This window comes from Triturus cristatus, chromosome 1_2 (assembly GCF_964204655.1).
Source record: "Triturus cristatus chromosome 1_2, aTriCri1.1, whole genome shotgun sequence".
NCBI lineage: Eukaryota > Metazoa > Chordata > Amphibia > Caudata > Salamandridae > Triturus > Triturus cristatus.
In genome coordinates this window covers 725,950,680-725,970,402 of record NC_140580.1, presented here as the reverse complement: position 1 = coordinate 725,970,402, position 19,723 = coordinate 725,950,680, and the positions used below count along the sequence as shown (strand labels likewise).

At 38.5% G+C, this 19,723-nt stretch overlaps 1 protein-coding gene and 1 long non-coding RNA gene across 12 annotated transcripts in view; one reads left to right on the top strand and one right to left on the bottom strand.

Annotated features, from left to right (window-relative positions):
• LOC146867906 (uncharacterized) overlaps positions 1-10,319 on the top strand; it is a 32,079-nt gene extending 21,760 nt beyond the window's left edge. The window contains exons 2-3 of the long non-coding RNA XR_014962386.1: positions 9,412-9,498; positions 10,207-10,319. This is a non-coding gene — a long non-coding RNA (uncharacterized LOC146867906). The remainder of the gene's footprint in view (positions 1-9,411; positions 9,499-10,206) is intronic.
• LOC146867905 (uncharacterized) overlaps positions 1-19,723 on the bottom strand; it is a 1,103,481-nt gene that overhangs the window by 774,667 nt on the left and 309,091 nt on the right. The gene's annotated exons all lie outside the window — the stretch shown is intronic.

Below are 19,723 nucleotides of genomic sequence, written 5' to 3'. Positions count from 1 at the left end.
GAGGAGTTACTGCTTTTGAGACAGAGATCTTTTGGGTATTTGCAGTTTATAAATTGTAATCCTTCGAATATAGCACAGTGAGCTATGAAGGACATGTGACTCCTACACATTGTGACCCTCACTGTTTAATGTAACACACACTTTATATTGATGTACACACATATGATTTATTGTCAGTGTATAATCTGAACATGTGATCTAAAGCGCTCTGACACCCTGAACTGAGATGAGCGCTATAAAAGAAATGAAAGAAAATAGTGGTATTTAAATTGTTATTTGTGTAAATACTGGGACGCCAACACACCTGATATTCTTACAGTGGATGCATATTTCTTATACACATAGACTGAACACAGTCAGAAGCATTTCTCTCTTAAGTACCTGTTAAGTGATGCCTTTGTTTTCCCTCCATTGCATCTAGGTGTGAGGGTCCAAATAGCTCCCTGCCAGGATACTCCAACAAAAAGAGGCCCAATGGCCCCTTAACCCTGGCTTTTGTTATGGCAGAGCTGGCATCTGAGGAGTTCCTTCTCCGCCTGCAGGTTGCTGCTCAAAGCAGACAGCCCGCAGGCGCTGCTGAAAGTGTCCAGGTGTCAGAAAACACACCGGGAAAAGTTCAGCATATTTCTGTGAATGAAGCAGGAACGGGCCGTGGCACTCCCGCTGACCTTCGGCCAGCTTTGCAGCAGGGTACATGGCGTCTACCCTCTGAAAATAGTGAAACCTTTATGAGCGGATCAGTAGGCCCCACTGCCATGACACATGTAAGAAGGCCTGGACATTTTACTAATTGACTCATTATAGAAATGGTAGGGTGCCAGCACCGCGCGACTCAGCTCCTGGTGAGGACGGTAGCCAGCCACCACTGCGGTGCGCGCCTCCCAGTCTAACCGTCCCACAATACGTCAGACAGACCTGTGTCGTGGAGCACACACATGACCTGTGTTTGCTTGTGACCAACAATGGTTACAAACGATCCAAATATCACTGCAGCGTGGGCATTTAGGGCAGGGTGTTATGCTTATTACCATGCAACCGACTTTTCCGTCCCAAAAGGCAGCATTTTTAAAATGTACTGATCAAAGATGGATCGATTAAAAAAAATCAAAATAAAGTAGTGAAAGGGCTTTTATTTAGAAAGCAGAAAGGCAGCAACAAAAAAATAGGACTTCAAGTAGGGTAGGGACGGAGGAGGAGGAGTAGGTGAGATGGAGGAAGGGAAAAGCACGAGGGAAGGTACAACAAGGAGGCTAGGAAGAGAAACACAAGGAAGAGAACAACACGTGGGCAAAGGGAAAAGCACAGAGAGCAGGCAGAGAGGAGGACATAGGTATGGGATCAGCACAGAGCGCAGGGGGAGAGATGCACATGAGGGAGACAGTTGGAAAACACATGCACTCTCAGTAGTTGGCTAAGGGGAGCAGTGGAAGGACAGAGTTAAATAGCCTATTCTCCAGGAGATGGACAAATAAAAGATGAACAGGGCAAGGAATCGAATAAGAACTAAGCAAATGAGAGTGACAATTAAGCTACCTAATGGTAAGCAATGTGCAGGCTATAAGCCCACTGTCTGGTAGGCTCAACTTAAAAAGATACTGCTGGCTCTTCCACCCCAGCTAAACAGCATATTTACTCTCCTCAGCCTCTAAGTTCTTAAGCAGCTGTTTAACCACCGTACTCCATTCCTGCTCACACCCAGCCCAATGACATAACAAAACTTTAGGTCCCACCCCATGCACAGTATGATGACGACCCCTAAACTCTAAAAATCTTGTCCGCGATAATCTACTACCTGCACAAAGCCTGTGTAAGAGGGAACAGTCCAGGTAATTGTGGGACATGGAGATTTTGCTATATGTTCTTCTTCATCACTGGGGAAAACTCTCAACTCCACAAGTTAGCAAAACGCATTGCTTAATCCTGGGGCCTATCCTCTTCTCCGCCTGTACCACAACCCTCAGCCAATCACCATAGCCTTTGGCTTCTCTTATCCCTATGCTGACTACAACCACATCTTTCTCTTTAATTGCATGTATTCACTCCTCATCTACAGATCTATATCTTTAAACACGTCACAACTATGTCGCTGCATGGCTATCACATCACTTGTGCTGAATTCATCCAAAACTGAGCCCATCTACTTGCTTGCCCCTTGAGCATCTACCTCCCTCCTCACCCCTATCCACTTCTACGCAATATATGGCCTCTCGCACTCTAAGCCAGAAGCCTCCAAGTACACTCCCCCTCTTCCATGAACATGGAAACATGCATGAACAACACAGCCAGCGCAGCCAGATTTTGATAACTGCAAATCTGAAAAATCTGTACACACTTTTCCTCCGTCACAGTAATCACACAGATACCTTCATTTATCCTTTGCAAAAAGGACTATTGAAAAATGTTTTCTAGTGTGTCTTCTCAGTACACTTAATCCTCATTAGAGAAGCTACTAAACGTCACCACAAGGATCCACAGTAATCTTCCCATACACATTCCTACCTCAAGCTACCCTCATCAAGTCAAATGGCTGTAAGGTAAGATAGAACACTCTGTGAGTTATCAACCTGGCCTTTGAAGAATTTATTGGCTCCGCACAATCCATCGCCCGAAGACAGTGAATAAAATAGGCAGGTACTATTAGCTACTCAGTATCTGCACTTCTTTAATTTGTAAGAGATAGTATTGGCACTTCTCAGCACTGCTCAATTGGTTTTAATGGGAGAGTACAGGCACTTCTCGGCAGCAAACCGGTACTCTGGGACAAGGAGTACTGCACTTCTATATTTGCATTTCAAGCACTGAATGTAGGCATAGCCAACTTAATCTCCCAGTAACCAGCAAAAATTAATGTGCAGCTGCCAATTTCCCCTTTTTAGGTTTCGCTTGAGACAGTGTGTGCAAGTGCTGTTGTTAGCAAGTCATTTTGTTTATTAAAAGGGGCTTGGAGCCCACCCATTGACTACCATTCATTGGCTTACTGTCCCTCTGATTTGAGGCATCCTAATTGGCCAGCGTGTCCCTATGTCACTTCCTCCTCTTTTGTCTCTGCCTCCCGTGGAGCACAAACCAAGTAATGATTGCTTCATTTTGATTAGTCTCCTTCTGCTTGTGCAGTGTTTGAGGTACTGTTTGTTTTTCTTTGCTTGCTCCCCCATCCATGTAGTTTGTTATGGTACCACCATCCCATTGTCCATGTTGCTTGTCCCTTCTACCCACCCAATCTCTGTGCTGCTTGTTCACTGTCCCTTCTCGTTGTCGGTGTTGCTTGTTGCCTCCCACCCTCCAATTGTACGTGTTGCTTGTTCCCGCCTTGCCTGTGATGCCCGCCACTTGTCAGCGTTGCTTGTCCCCTCCCACCATCCCGTTATCCATGGTGCTTGTTATCTCCACTTCTTTGTGCTTCTCTCTGAACTGTCATGTGAAAAAAAGCGCTATGATGTCACCAGCAATGGCAAATGTGTGCTACGGGGGGAGGGGAGGTACCTCCTCTGACCATACCAAGAAGTATAAGTATCCCGCAATGAGGGATCCTCACCTACGCCCTTTGTCTACGTCAAACTTCCTTTTCGGACAACTGTGCACTTTTTTTAGGCATAATTAGAAACAGTTAGTATTAGAGACAGGGATCCTTATTGCCCTGATGAATGCCCCAGTCCTATATTGGCACTAGAGAGGGCAGAGACCTGTTGGCTCGACAAAGATGAACATGTCATTGAACCTAATTGTCATTCACCATCTTCTGTTTGTTAATTATACCTGAGGTACCCACCAATAAAGGTATACCCTTAGGTTTTACTCAAGGTGTTTTTAGCTCATCTGGATCCCTTCTTTTTCCAACACAATTCTTATAAAGAACTCCCTCTCATTGAGGTTCAGTTCACCCTAGTAGTACCATCTTACCAGGTTGTGATGAGGTTGCCAAAGATGAAGCATACCACAAGATGAGGGTTAGGTTTCTTCATACAGTATGACTGGCATTTCTCTATGTCATTGTTCTGGCATTAGCCCAAGTGGGGCCTTACAACCATTACCAACGGTTCAGGTTTATGCCTGAATAAGGCGTAACAAATATTACCATTTCATCTTTTTGTACAAGCCTGAATCCTAATTAGTAACCATATATCAACCACACTACCTCTGGGAGTACAAATATATACATGAGTCATTTGTTTTGTCACAACTTTATTAAACATCCGAGACCCATCAATTTGATAACCTGCCCTATATATTCCCACCAGAACTAATAGACTTATTATTTACCATGCAACTGTTACCATGTACATCCTTTCTAGTTTAAATGCTGTAATAGCTGCTATAAATAAAGTTGTGGGTTGGGTTTGTTCATCCATTAAGTAAATGAGTCGGAAGCAATACGTTGCAGGAGAATGTTCTAGAGTTCAATGGCGAGACTGGAGGGCAGGACATCGATGTCAGCAGGAATGCTCATTGCCCGGCCGATAAATAGGTGTGAGGTACCTCTGATAAAAAGGGGTGTTAGGTCCCATAACAGCCTGGTAACAGCATATTTTGGTTAAGCTGGATGTTTTCTGGGACTTCTGGCATAACATGTTCTGTTGTAGGATAGTTTGTGGAGTGACCTGGTGTGAAATGCAGTTGTGACCCAAGTGAAATCTATTTAGAAGGCCTATCAGTGCTGTGGTGAATGTGTGCTCAACACTCTGTCTAATGTGTACTGTTGGTGTTTACGTGTGTGACATGATCATAGATGTATGCTGTTGTTGTGAGGTCAGTGATACCAAACTATAAGGCATACCTCTGCTTTAGGGTGTGTGTGCAGTGTTCTGTCTCACCAGTCCTTCCGAGTGTTTATGTGTGCTGCTTGTTGGTTTGGACTGCTGACATTGGCTAAAACTAAACTTAAACAAGCATTTATAATAAGTTTAACAAAAAAAAAACACTGGCAAATGCAATAGGGTGGAACACCAGCTGTATTTGCTTTGCCAATGTTTATTTAAGTGTTGTTTAGCCAATGCAAGCTTTACACAGAGTTGCCAAATTCCCCAGGTCCATCAGCGAGTCACTTACTGAGTCCAAGTACTTGAAGTCCTGTTTATCAGACTATGCAGTCAGGGCTACAGGTACCAATCAAGCTAGAGCTAATCATCCGTGGTAGATCTACACATGATGACGTGAAGGGGCTTTTCTTCTAAGATCCAATCAAATCTTAAAAGGATGTGTCTCACCCTGTAAAACTGAAAGCCACCTACTGGCTTACAATGTACCAAAGCGAGCAGTCTTGTCAAATACTGTCTCATAAAGACCAAACTTATGAAACAAAAAAGGAGAGGGAGAAGCATAGACGCGCTTGTTCGCCTTCCCAGCCATTAAATATATTCAACAACAATAGGACGAGTCTCCTACCTATTTCAAATATGTCTTTCGGAAAAAAACCTTTTTCCTGTTGTCCAATGTGTCAATGACTAGGAACACAAAGGGTGTTTTTAAAAGAAGCCTCCCTCACCTACCTGGTAGGTGACATGCTTCATGTTCCCACCCTGGTTGCAGAGTGCTTCCAGGGTGTGCTGCGATGCCTGATTACAACGGAGCTATTTTCTGTGTGGTTTTTTTTGGTGGAGTGAACTTGTGGCTGTGTGTGACAAACATATTTGAAATAGGTGTAGCATCGTGCTACAAAGAACCACGGACACTTCTTGTGGTTTACAGGAGCTTTATTCATCAGCCTCTTATCTCTGCCTTGTCCCTACACTAACTGCCCCTTATCCTGTCGGGACTCCTCCTCTTCCCTCGACCCTCTGGCTCCGCCCTCCCCAGCTACTGGACTGCTAACTCTATTACATCAGGTAGGAGACTCGTTCATAAAGACCAAAAACAGTCAAGGCTCGGACTAGCAATGTGACCTCTTGTGGGCGATCAAACATAATCGACAGTGTCAAAACAGGGTACCATGGCACCGGTCCATTAATCTTCAGGTGGACGTCAGATAGGGGTTGACTTTACAACCACCATTGATGTAGACTCATAGCCGGCTTGATACCAACGTGGAGAATGGGGCTTTGGGGAGCAGCCGACCGCAGGGAGGCTTGCACCTTCGGGGTTTTTGGGCCAGTGGTGCAGTCCGGGCCCAATTGAGCTCTTTTTGGCCTCCTACTTTTATGGCTGGCCCGCTTTGTTGAAATGCGTCCATTTTAGGTCCCATCTCACCATTTTAGTAAGGTGACGCGGCAGCCGGTTTAAGTGGGATTTAAAATTTTTATCAGCATGGATCTTCACGTGGAGGAGGTCATGCGCCTGCTGGCTGAAGCAGGATGCATGGACCTACTCACCTCGGGGGCCCGGATGTCGGCCCGTTTGACACGGCAGGCAGGCAGCCAACCGTGTGGCTGCGGCGGTGTGAGTGTGTTCACCGCCGTAGCCCACACTACAGACAGTGCAGGTACATGGCAGGGGCCGTCTGAGAGAAAAAGAAGTGGCCCCTGGTGTTAAAAGGCCAATGAGAGTGGGTGAGGGGCCACGCGGCATACTGCTCTCCAATTTATGGAGAAGGAATGGGGTGCGGCAATCACTCAGTACCCAGCTGACAAGTGGGGAGAGAGGGATGAGAACAGAGGTCGCGAGTGATGCAGCCTCCGAGATAATAAATACCAGGGCCGTAGAGGTCGGCGAGGAGCAGGGGTGAGGGAGGGGCGCAGTGAATGACACATCATAGAGGTCGCAAGTGACGTGGCCTCTGCCATGGTACAAATGAAAGACAGTTGAGGCCCAACGAGAGTAGCAAGGGAGGAGGGAGTGGCCAGGTGAGCAAGACATAGGTGGGATAAGGAAGGCCCGAGGGAGGGGGGGAATAAGCAGTGGTGAAGGCCCAGAGGAAATCACTGGGCCACCCAGCGACAACAGGATTGGGAGCCAGATGCAGGCCCCATCCAGCTACTTGGACTTGAGAGGGTGGCTGGACAGGGACCCCTGGGGGCTCATTCCAGGTGGTCAGAAATAAGGGGTGGAGACAGGATGCGCCTACAGACAAAAGACCCTGGAACGTGAGGGGGCAAGAATGGAGGGTGGAGGACATAGAGCATGGTTATAAAGCGGGCCCAGCTACTGCAATAGTGGCAGCACTGTTGGACTGGAGTAAGGAGGAGGGGCGTGGGAAGTCAGGAATGTCAAGACCCTGGCCAAACTATACACATGCCGGAGGGAGGAAATATATGAAAGGAAACAATAGCTTACGTGGGTTGATAATCAATAATATGATTTACATCAAAAATCACAATAGACGAAGGGGTTAAATGTTACGTCAGAAAGAGAAGTTAGCCTCACACATCGGACAGTAGGTAGAAAAACATTTTTTATGCATTTACAATGAAGGAGCACATTAAAAAATGCAAAAACAATCTCATAATACACAAACAAATAACAATCTTAATAACACAAACAAAAAACAATCTTAATACACAATTGTAAAGAGTGTCCCAATGAAACCAGTGAATAAACCAAAAACAAAGAAAAATATAAAAAAATACAACATACAACGGTTTCAATCTATCATTACAAAGGCGATCAAAAGAAAAAATAAAATAATAAATAACACTTGATTATTTTAAGTGTCAGAAATATTTTTGATTCGCCTGTCTCGTCAACGGCGTTTCGACCCTGTCTGAAATAAAGGGTCTCTTCAGGACAATCTAATGTGGGAACACCTAAAAATTAAATAAAAAAACTGTCAGAATAAAGTGCTCTATTATATTGAAAAAAAGGTATTGGAGCAATGATGTTTAAACTATCTACCTGATCGGCAAGCGTTTCAAGTATTATGAATATATGGTGTCACCGTGCTCAATGTGAAAGAAATAACTCACGAGGCGCCCAGGCTGGGTGCTGTAGACATAAAGACATTGTTAATACTGGATATAGAGTGGAAGAGTACACATAATTATCCGTGTGTACCTTTGTGACTTACCTCTATGAGGGACGACTCAACTGGAAGCCGATAATTAATTTTAGTCTTGTTCTTGTAAACAGACTCGGCGTAACGATCAATTCGTTTACGGGACAAAAACGAAGCCTCACGATACGGACTGCATAATAGCTGTCATTTAATTTCGTGGGTTTGAATGAGCTGTTTCAAAATTAAAAGAAAAAAGGCAAAAGTCTCCCCAAAAAATTTCCATCTAAAAACATATATGGGGAATATTAGAAAAACCGCCCTTACCTATCTCTAACTGTTGTAAGTGTATAAATTCACCGCGTTACGCTTCAGCAGGGGAACAATCTCCGATCTGCATAGTACAATCACAGCGATTGGTGGAGAATAAACTATGTTTAAAGGTAATTGGATGTGAGGCAACCAATGGGAATGTCGCGTATACGTTAGCGACGGATGTATGACGTTACAACGCATACTATTACAACGCATACCATGACAACGCATTTTTTACAACGCAAACACTGTTACAACACATTATTTTACAACAAATACTGTTACAACGCAAAACTGAGTAAATTACTTAAAAGTGCATTTACAACGAAAACAATTACAACGCATGCCATTACAACGCCAAAATATATATATATTTTTTTAAAGTACAATAAAATCTGGCACGGGATGCAGGGAAATTAGGGGTTTTTGGGTGGGGAAGTGTATTAAAATGTGGAGAAAAACTGTACGTAAATTAACTGAAATGCATTACAAAATGAATACGCGAGTATTAAAATTAATACTCGAGTATTAAAATTGATACTCCTATTTCCCAAAAAAATCCGTTATAACAAATTTAAACGTTTTACACAAATAACGAATAATTAATCAACAGTTCATATACATGCAAATCATGATTATATCAGAAAATAAGTAAACGGATTAAAACACAAAACACATACACATAGTCGCCATTTTAACCATCCCACTTCTAAAACTTGTCCTACAACACTTTCTATGAAAACAATAGCAAAAAACATGTTCCAAAATGGATGTCAAAACGGAGCAAATAAGTGAAAAAAACACATCTTTTAATGCTTTTTTAAATTATAATTTTCCACAGCAAATAAAAGTATACTAAAAAACACAACGAACGCTGTTTTAAAAAAAATTAATAATGACACTGACTAAAACTTATAAATACCAGCAAGACACCATTTTACAATCAGTTGATTATCAACTACCAGAGAGACCAGATGCAAAAACCTGACCCTCTGACTCCTAGACTGACAGAACACTGCAATCCATTGGAGAAGCATTCTTTCTTTCCTACTACAAGTAAGTTACTATTATATTTTAACACCATGTTTTCTCATAAATCATGTTTCATTTCCATCCAAACAGTGCAGCAAATATAATTTTAATTATTTTTAAAATGTACTCTAACCATTTTTTTTCTTTGAAGTAACTTTAATATATACGAACTTATAATATCTACTTTTTTTTACCTAAAACAGGAATTTGTTTTTCTTTCAAAACCAACATATCGTTTGCAAAATTTTTTATCAACACAACCTACACGACTCACCTTTCTTAATGTGAAGGTAAATTAATTAATACTTCTCATAAATTTAATTTTGTAAATAAAAACATTAACTTTACCATTAGCAAAAGTGTTGGATGGTATAGGGGTAACAATTAATTTTTTTACTCCTTGAAGGTGCATCATTAAGGAAAGTTTGGGATGGTGCAGGGGTAACAATTACTAATTAACTCCAGGAAGGTGCAGCAGTAGGGAAAGTGTGGGATGGTGTATGTTTAACAATTAGTATTCTTACTACCGGTAAGTGCAGCAGTAGGGAAATTGTAGGATGGTGTATGTTTAACAATTATTATTCTTACTACCGGTAAGTGCAGCAGTAGGGAAATTGTAGGATGGTGTAGGGGTAAAAATTACTATTCTAACTCCATTTAGGTTCAGCATTAGGGAAAGTGTGGGATGGTGTTGGGGTAACAATTACTATTCTAACTCCAGGAAGGTGGAGCTGTAGGGAAAGTGAGGGATGGTGTAGGGGTATCCATTACTATTCTAACTCCTGGAAGTTGCAGCATTATGGAAAGTGTAGGATGTTTAGGGGTAAAAATTATTTATCTAACTCAAGATAGGTGCAGCACAAGGGAATATGTGATATGTGATGTAGTTAGACTTAAATAAAATGTCACCTTTACAAAGAAGTTTTCAAATTTTGCAATTTTCACCAACGTTGTCAAAATTGTTCATTTCTTAGTTGTTTTTTCTTTCTTTTTCTCAGATATTTCTTTGCAACTTTGTCGAAAAAGTAAAAAAACATAAGACCAAACAACCAAAAACTCCAGCCAGCAGGCCAAAACCATAGCAGAAGCAAAACCAAGAAAGAAACACCAAAAACAAAAGGTATTTGAAATAAACACTGTTATAAATCCAACAATATAATAGTCAAACCTTTAATTTAATAATTAAAATAAAATCCCACAATACAGAAAATATGGGTTGTAGTTGGAATAACTATTACTATTCTAACTCAAGGAAGGTGCAGCCATTGGCGAAAGTGTGGGATGGTGTAGGGGTAACAATTACTATTCTAACTCCAGGAAGGTGCAGCAGTAGGGAAAGTGTGGCATGGTGAAGGGGTAACAATTACTATTCATTCATCTGGTAGGTGCAGCATTAGGGAAAGTGTGGGATGCTGTAGGGGTAACAATTACTATTCTAACTCCAAGTAGGTGCATCAGTAGGGAAAGTGTAGGATGGTGTAGGGGCACACATTACTATTCTAACTCCAGTTATGTGCAGCAGCAGACAAAGTGTATGAGTGTGGTGGGGTTAACAAATATTAATGTAACTCAACATCGGTGCAGAATCAGGGAATATGTGATATATAATGTACTTAGACTGAAATAAAATGTCAAATATACACAGATGTTTTCACTTTTTGCAATTTTTCCAAACATTGACAATGTTTCCTATTTGTGAATTGATTTTTCTTTCTTTTTCTCAGATAAATCTTTGCTACTGTATATGAAAAGTTGAAAAAAAGAAGACCAGACAACCAAAAACTCCAGCCAGCAGGCAAAAACCATACCAGAAGCAAAACCAAAAAAAACATCACAAAGCAAAAGGTATTTAAAATAAACACTCTTATAAATCCAACAATCTTATGGACTAACCTTTTTTTTTAATAATTAAAATAAGCTGCCACAATACATAAACTATGGGTTGTAATAGGAATAACAATTACTATTCTAACTCCAAGTAGGTACAGCAGTAGGGAAACTGTGGGATGCTGTAGGGGTAAACATTACTATTCTAACTCCAGGAAGGTGCAGCAGTAGGGAAAGTGTGGGATGGTGTAGGGGTAAAAATTACTATTCTAACTCCAAGAAGGTGCAGCAGTAGGGAAAGTTTGGGATGGTGTAGGGGTAAAAATTACTATTCTAACTCCAGAAAGGTGCAGCAGTAGGGAAAGTGTGGGATGGTGTAGGGGTAACAATTACTATTCTAACTCCATGTAGGTGCAGCATTAGGGAAAGTGTGGGATGCTGTAGGGGTAAAAATAACTATTCTAACTCCAGGAAGGTGCAGCAGTAGGGAAAGTGTGGGATGGTGTAGGGGTAAAAATTACTATTCTAACTCCAGAAAGGTGCAGCAGTAGGGAAAGTGTGGGATGGTGTAGGGGTAAAAATTACTATTCTAACTCCAGGAAGGTGCAGCAGTAGGGAAAGTGTGGGATGGTGTAGGGGTAAAAATTACTATTCTAACTCCAGGAAGGTGCAGCAGTAGGGAAAGTGTGGGATGGTGTAGGGGTAACAATTACTATTCTAACTCCAGGAAGGTGCAGCAGTAGGGAAAGTGTGGGATGGTGTAGGGGTAAAAATGACTATTCTAACTCCAGGAAGGTGCAGCAGTAGGGAAAGTGTGGGATGGTGTAGGGGTAACATTAGAGATAGTGTATTTACTTTTACAGACTAATTTAGTTGTAAAAACAACAGAACATAACCACTCTGCCTCTGCAATGGAGGTAGAAATAAGAGAAACAGTAAATGAAATGAAAGCCATTGCAAGTACCTCCAATGATCTACAGGATCCATTTTAAGAGAGGTTACACAGCATGTCCCCAGTCATGTTGCTAGTAATATGCCTATAATTCCTAATTTGAGACGAATTATTCAAAGACAAAAGCAGGCAAGTAACATCCAATTATCTACACCACATACATTTTCTGATATTAGAATTCCACATGATCTTTCTATTTCTTTTGCTGATGAACCTTTCCTTCTGCATGATAACGAAAACCCTCAAAAACGAATTCTTATTTTTAGTACCCCACGTAACTTTGCTAAGTTAGAAAATAGTGAAATTTGGATGATGGATGGGACGTTTAAAAGTACACCCCATCCTTTCACTCAAATTTACACTATACATGCAAAAATTAACAATAATGTAATACCCTTAGTATATAGTTTGCTACCTGATAAGACTTCTGCAACATACTCTGAACTTTTATCAGTTATTAAAAATAAAACTTCCCAAAGTCCTAGGAAAATCATAGTAGATTTTGAATTGAGCATGATCAATGTGATCACTAAAACGTACATGGATACCCAAATTCAGGGATGTTTTTTCCATTTTTCCCAGGCATTCTGGCGTAAATTACAAAAAACATCCCTAGTTGCAGAATACTGTCGAGATAGCAAACTTCAGTTTGAATTAAAAAAATTAACAGCACTTTGTTTTGTTCCTCCCGATAGTGTGGACGAGTACTACACTGCTATTACAGAATCTGAATATTTTACAAGTAATGAAGAAAAATTGGCACCCATCCTAAATTATTTCGAAGACACATGGATTGGGCACCTAAGCAGATCGGGTCGCAGGAGGAAGCCACGATTCCATGTGGAGTGGTGGAACTGTTACACGAGCTGTTTAGAGGGAGAAGCGAAAACAAATAATGCCATTGAGGGATGGCATAACTCCTTCAACCATACAATTGGCAAACCTCATCCTAATTTCTACTCTTTCTTGGAAACTTTGAAGAAGGAGCAAAGTTTTCAAGAAATGAGACTTTCCCAAACACTTGCTGGTAGTCTAAACCCACGAGTAACTCTAAAAACAAAGGAAATGTCTGAGAGACTATTGGGTATTTTACAACAATTTACGTTGTGTGTGGCTCTAGACTACCTCGAAAATCTTGCTAACATACTTTCTTTTTAAAAATACATATCTACTTACTTTCCTGCTTTGCTTAAAATTTAATTAACCATTATTTACAATTCGCATACAAATCTTACACAAACATTTTTTCCAAATTACGAGTCGGGTCTACTTATTTTTCACTTTTTCTTTTTCAATCTACTTTTTTTCCAAACAACCAAAGTATCAAAAGCGACTTCCCTCCCTTGATCATCCTCATTGACCACCCGAGGGTGGAGTTGGTACTGTGTGGTCCCCCAGCCGTGGTTAGACGCCTCTCTTTCGATGATTTCCGCCTTGTCTTTTGGTGTTATTCTATTTTTTCTTTTTGTTTGTATTTCTAAAAATTATGTCTCCGGATAACTTCTGCGGTGCACTCAGTACTTTGTCAATTCGGCTGAGCCCCAGGGGGCCCATTGCTTCCTAGATGTTGTTGAACATGTGCATCTCAGCGGCCGGCCCTGGTGGTTGTAGGCCCATGTTTGTATTGATTTTTATGTGCAATAAAGGTTTTTCACAAAAAAAAAAAAAGCGACTTCCCTAGAATATGTTTCCAATTTTCCAATTATCAAATTCAAGATATTAATTTCTTATAAACATCCTTATTTACTACCACCAAAAAAAACCAAAATGTCTCTACCTCTTCAAATATCCCTATGTCAATCCATGAAACGAAATGTACATTGCTGCATAAACAACAGTAAAAGTACAATAATTTTTTCACAAATTCCGAAAACGCAAAAGGTTTTTTTTTTTTAAACAAAGTTTAAAATCATTTATATTTCTTCCGAAATGATTTAATGAACATTTTTGTACAAACTTTAATTAATGTTACACTAAAACAAGACTTTTTTTTGTTACAATTAACTTTCCTCGACCCGACATAGGCATAAACTAATGACATGATCGTGGACATGCTTTTTTACATTTAAAACATCAATTAGTTACTCCGCAACCTCTCCTTATTCTTTATTTACTATATATGTATCTATTTTTAACTTTATATCTATAAATAAATGTGAAAAAGTTTCCTACCTGGACGCAGATCAGCTTCCTGCTGCTTCCTCCTCCGATAATATCCAAAATGGCGCCTTACGTTTACGTTCACGTCATGACGTCATCGCGTGCATCAATGTTAAAAAAGGACTATTTTATTTATTGTTTCATTAAATATATGTTTTATTTTATTAATAAATAGTGTATAATTTTTTTTAAAATATGTACATTATGTTATAAAAAAGAATAAAACCAAAATGTTTATCCTATGCTTTTTTCAATAAATAAATATTTTTAACACCTTATTTGTTTATGGTTATTTATTATTAATTTGTTATTTAAACATGTTAAATATATATTATAATTTCTAAATTTACTAAATTTGTTCCTTACCTCGACTCTACTTTCTTTTTTCTTTCAAACTTTACTTTTCGTCTTCTTTCACTCCTTCCTTTCTTGTTCCGCGGATTGTATCTTCTTAAGCTGCCAAAATAAATGAAGGACAATTTTTCTCATAGACTTCAATACAAAAGCGTGGGAATTTTTTCAAAGTATGTTCTATTTTCTTTTATCTTTTTTGTTTTTTTAATATTAAAAGTAATATTATTTTTTTAAAACTCTAATAATAATTTTAAAATTATTTCTTATTTTTAATTTATTTTTTAAATGTTATTTTATTTATATTTTAAAATATTTATTTTTTAACTTAATCTTTTAAATATTAATATCTTGTATCAATACAACTTGTATTTTAATTATTTTTTATTTATTTATTCTACATATATATTTTTTAATTATATGTATTTTTAGTACAGTAATAAAAAAAAATAATACATATAATAAATATGTATTTAACAAAAAAGGTTGTTTAATTAATTCCCTTTAATTTATTTTTTTGAAGGTAATACTCAAGTATTTTACATTTTCATTTTATTTTATTTTTCATTAATCAATAAATACTCAATCTAATTTTTTCATTTTTAATATTATTGCTTACATTTTAATTAAATACTCTAAAAATACTCAAGTATTAATCATTATTTATAATACTCAAGTATTTACAATATCTTTATTACTTATTTTTTAATACTCATAAATTAACATATTTTTACATTATTAATATTATTTCTTTGATTTTAAATTAAAAATCTATAAATACTCGAGTATTAATCATTATTTATAATACTTAAGTTTTTTACAATATCTTTATTATTTATTTTTTAATACTCAAAAAGTACTCAATCTTATTTTTAAATTATTAATATTATTTCTTACATTATAAATAAAAAATCTATAATTACTCAAGTATTAATCATTATTTATAATACTCATATATTTTACTTTTTCTTTATTTATTTTCATTTTCTCAAAAATTACTCAATCACATTTTTAAAATATTAATATTTTTACTAAATAATCAAATATTATTTCTTTTTGTTAAAAAAAAATATATATATATTTTTTTTAAATTAATAAATTTGCGTTGTAAAGGTCTATGCGTTGTAAAAGTACTTACCATATAAAAGCATGCGTTGTAAATGCATGCGTTGTAAAAGCTTTTGCGTTGTAAAAAATGCGTTGTAATAGCATTGCGTTGTAAAAGTTGCGTTGTAAAGGTTGTTTACCGTTAGCGACATGAGACAGAGCTGGGCGAATCAGTAAACAGCTAAAGTGAGCGCGAACGATTGAATTCGAACTTTATCAATACACTGCAAACAATGGTACAAATCTTTTTAGCCTGGTCTACGCAGAGAAACAAAGAAATAGTAAAAAGAATAAAAAGAAGGGAGAGACCCACACTCAAATATAGAAAAAACAGAGCAACAATGTGCGCTACATACCAAATATGGAAGCGGTTCAACAATTGCATTTTAAACAAGGAAATCGTTGTCAATAAAGTTAAATTCGTGAAGACTAACCACAAATATATTATATATTCTGTACAAGATCTAATAGTACATAAATAACATTCTACACAGAATGATTCTTGTTATTGCCTGCAAATACCAGGATCTATTTGATACAACCTGTAGCAAAACATCAACTGTTGTCTGTATAATAGACCGTTGCATATTTTACATGATTACATATTAATCTAAGTACAGCAGATCTATCATTAGTTCTTTTACGAACATTATATCAGTTCAACACAGCAAAAACTTATTATTTGAAATCCTGATTCATATGTATATACATTCTTCCATTTACAGCCAAAAATGCTTGTTCCATTGTTCCTTTGCCCAATATTAGTGGCCATTCCAACAAATCATATGCTAACACCGAAAGCTATATGATCAGCTGCAAAAAGCCTCGAACAAAAAACGAGGAAAACGTTAGGTTAAAGTTGTAATAAAACCTCGCCATTCTTCAGCCGAATTTAATCCTTGTCTGATAGAATTAGTCCATTCTATCCAGCGACATTCCAGTCTTTGAAGTGTCTGTGATATATCACCGCCTCTGCTTGAGGCTACCACTTTATCTATCACTTGCCAGCGAATGTCACTTGCTGTATGACCTTTCTCTATGAAGTGATTGACTAGCGGTGCATTAAGGACCGAATTCCTGATCCTGCTTCGATGCTGTCCTACCCGCGCTTTCACAGTCTGTTGTGTTTGGCCAATGTAGGGTAGTCCACATGGACAAAATATACAATAAACTACATTTTTTGTATTACAGTTTGAAAAGAAATTTAATTGCTGTTCTACTTTGCCGTGTTTAAATTTTTTTGTATTGACCGTGAATTCGCAAGCCACACAATTACCGCATTTATAATGCCCATTCAAGTCGGGAAGACCCCAGACTGATTCCAGTGATCTCGTCGTTTGTACTGGATTTTCCATTGATGATCTGACTAGATGATCCCTAATGTTCTTGCCTCTTTTAAAGGCAAACATAGGGACATCCAATTCAGAATCAATACTTTTGATAATATGCCAGTTTTTTGTGATTAGCTTGCGGATTGCATTGGTGTGTATACCAAATGTAGTGACACAAATAAGTTTGTTAACTGAGGATTTGACTTTTGGAGTGAGTAATGTTTCTCTTGGACAAAACCAAGCTCTTTTCAAAGAATTCTTTACCAACTTCTTTGGATACCCCCTCAATAGCAATTTTTCTCTCAGAATATTTGCCTCTCTCATGTAATCTTCTTTTTTAGTGCAATTTCGACGTAATCACAAGAATTGTCCATGGGGTAGGCCATCTCTTAATGAACGTGAGTGATGACTGTTGTAAGCAAGTAAAGTATTACGTTCTGTGGATTTTCTGTGTAATGCAGTGTACAGTTTTCCACCTTCATGTAATATGTTCAAATCTAAAAAGACAATACTGGATTCATGTATGGTGGATGTAAACTTTAAATGTGGTTGAACAGTGTTTAAATATAAAACAAAATTGTTGAACTCAGGAATGGTATCAGACCAAATCAAGAAAATATCGTCTATATACCTTTTCCAACTGGTGATCTTGGAATGGTATATATTGGTATCATTGAGGACAAATTTATGTTCCAGGTGGTCCATAAAAATGTTCGCCAAATTTGGAGCAAAAATTGCCCCCATACTGGTACCGGAGCACTGTCTGTAGTATTCACCGTCTGACACAAAGTAGTTGTGTGTTAATGCAATCCTTAGAAGTGTGATGATGAAAGAAGTGGGGACCTGATTAGGTTTGGGTCTTGTCTCTAATAGGTCCTGGATTACTTGTATACACTCTTGTTGGGGTATATTAGTGTATAGCGAGGTGATATCTAAAGTCGCTAACTTGTTCACTGCAACATCATATGGTTTATCCTCCAAGAGATTGATCATATGCATAGAATCTCTAACATACGTTTCTTGTGGAGGGACATAGTCTTTGATAAAGAAGTCTATATACTGACCGATGGGCTCAAGAATTGAGCCACATCCTGACAATATAGGACGACCCGGAGGGTTAGTAATATCCTTATGTATTTTCGGGAGGGTGTACAGGACAGGAGTTCTTGGACACTCAATATTCAGATAATAAAATTCTTTCTTACTTAGAAAGCCTTCTTCTAGGCCCTCTCTTGTTACCCTCAGTATCTCCTCTTTAATTCCAAATAGTGGATTGTTCACCAATTTCTTGTAATGTTTTTTTTCACTTATTTGTTTCTTGATTTCAATGTCGTAGTCTACTCTGTTCTGAACAACAATCCCACCCCCTTTATCCGCCGCAGGTTTCAATACAATTAAATTGTCACTTTTAAGTGACAACAAAGCTTTGCGTTCATCAAAGCTAATATTGTGTGGGATAAATTGTCTCTTCTCTTTCAAGCCATCTATCCCTGCCAGAATTACCTTCTCAAAAGTTAGTACTTCTGGTGGCATCATGCCATTACTTGGATAAAAAGTTGAAGGTGGTCTGAGCCCTGTGACAGAATCTGGTATGTGGTTGTCTTTATCCATAAAGAATACTTTCAGTCGTATTTTGCGAAAAAACTGGTATAACTCTGTTTTAAGATTGAAAAAATGTGTGCGTTCAGTTATCACAAAAGATAGTCCTTTACTTAGAAGAGAAACTTCAGAAGAGGATAAGAGGTGCTGAGACAGATTAAAGATGGGAATACTTTCCGTACCTCTTTTCGTTTGATCTAATACGGTTGGGGTCCCCACTGGTAATATTTGTTCCGGGTTTGCCTTCCCCCCGCATATTGATGCCATATTCTCCCTCTGCCCCTTCTCTTGCCTTCTCGGTCTAAAAAAGGCTGACCAAGACGGCTGTCTATACGACTCGGGCCAGGTTGTACGTCAGAGTCACTTGAGCCACCAGAGGACTCAGAAAAAGTAATAGGTTGATTACGTCTGAATCTCCCCCAGGTGTTCTGTCTGTTCGGTATCTCAGATGTGTTATAATAATCCTCTCTTAGATAAGGATACGCCATTTCTTTGGAAAAGCTTTTAATGTCTTTGGTTACTTTGTCGACCTTTTTCTTAATTTCAAAGGAATTGAAATCCTCTATTGATTTATTGATCTTATCTAAAAGTGTTTTAGTTTCCTCTATATTTTCAACACCCAGTAGTTCTTTTTCCAATTCCTCAATTTCTTTTAGTTCCGTTTTGGCGTGATCAAGTGCCGTTTCAACACCAAGCACCATCCAATGGCGCGAGCAAGTTGTGGAAATACCACTGAATCCGCCTTTAAATTTGGGATCGTCACGAAAGATACCAGGGACGTTCCTGACGACCAACCCCTGGGGAATAATGCCCGCCTTCAAATATTCAGTCAACATGCGTGCATGTAGCTCAGTTCTTACATGTTTTTTCTTAGCTTTTTCTATTTTATCCAATAATAATTGACGTGGACTCACAGTAGAGGAAAGTTGATTAGAAAATAAAGAAGGTCCGCTTGTCAGTTTTGTAATATATTCTTCTGTGTATAGGGGAGCTTCTCTTTCTGACATCTTAACCCAACAAGAAAAATGTATAAACCCTATGTACCATAGGGTATAGGAAAAAATCCCGGAAGAGGATAAAGTCCTTGCGGTGCGCCCACCGCTCTAAATAATCTAACCTGGAAACAAGGAAACCCTACTCACATAGAGCCAGGGTGATAATTTATGAAAGGAAACAATGGCTCCCGTG